Source organism: Oratosquilla oratoria, chromosome 28, assembly GCF_046742065.1.
Source record: "Oratosquilla oratoria isolate Oo_2021 chromosome 28, ASM4674206v1, whole genome shotgun sequence".
Taxonomy (NCBI): Eukaryota; Metazoa; Arthropoda; class Malacostraca; order Stomatopoda; family Squillidae; genus Oratosquilla; species Oratosquilla oratoria.
Window position 1 is genome coordinate 2,798,834 of NC_134804.1, and position 1,167 is coordinate 2,800,000.

A 1,167-nucleotide genomic window follows, 5' to 3' on the forward strand; every position below is an offset into this window, starting at 1 on the left:
TTAGTTCGTCTATACATTCCTCCAGTATCCAGTTTGCAACTCCGTCCGGACCATGTGACTTGTTAACGTCAAGTTTTATTATTTGAGTCCTTATCTCATTCTGAGTAATATCTAATTTCTTCAATGGAGGAAATCTTACTTCAATTCTTTGATCACAGTTTTGTAGATTTTTTCCTCTTTGGTGAATACAGATTTGAAATGTTTGTTCATAATACCTGCCATTTCTATATCTTCTGTGTATTCTCTGTTACCTTGACGTAATTTAAGTATATCCTGTGTATCTTTTAGCTTGCCGTTTACATATCTATAAAATAATTTGGGTTGATCTTTACATTTGTCTATTATGTCCTTTTCATAATTTCTTTTCTTCTCTACGTATTTTTACATATTCATTTCTTAGTTTGGTGTATATTTTCCATTTCTCAGTTTTTTTCCTTTTTCCACCTTTTCCAGGCTTTATCTCTTGTGTCTTTTGCCTCACTGCACTTTTTATCATACCAGAATTTTATATATTCCCTTTCCTGTTTTTGTCTAGGTACATTACTTATCCACTCCTTCATTATAAATTTCCTTCCAAATTGTACAATTCTCTTCCACCTTTGTTTCTTCATTATCAGATTTTTCCAATTTGCTTCTCGAAAGAATTTTCTAAGTTTCTCAAAATCTGTTTTGTCATTAGTCTTCCTTTTCTGTGTTTTTCGTTAATTTCTTTATTTGTTTCTTCATTTAATTTTAGTTCTATTAGTATGTGATCACTTTTTCCAATTGGTGTCTTGTATTCGATTTTTTCTACAATTTCGGGTTCTGATGTGAATATCAAATTCAATCTTGAGGGTTCATTGTTATTTCTATATCTGGTGTTTTCCTTGACCCATTGCGTCAATGTGTAATCAATGGTCATTTCCAGTAATATGTTTCCCCAGTGATCTTCTCCACCTTTCACAGTCATTTCTTCCCAACATATTTCTTTCTAGTTAAAATCACCCATTATTACCAGATTTCCTTCTTTCTTTAGTATTTCATTTAGTGTTTTTCTTGTGTCTTCCAGCATTTTGGAGTCACTTTCATTCCATGCGTGAGTTTTAGGTGGGGCATAAACCACTGCATACTTTCTATTTTTCATATCTCTATCCTCAACTCTTATCATAATCAATTCCACATTGTTCT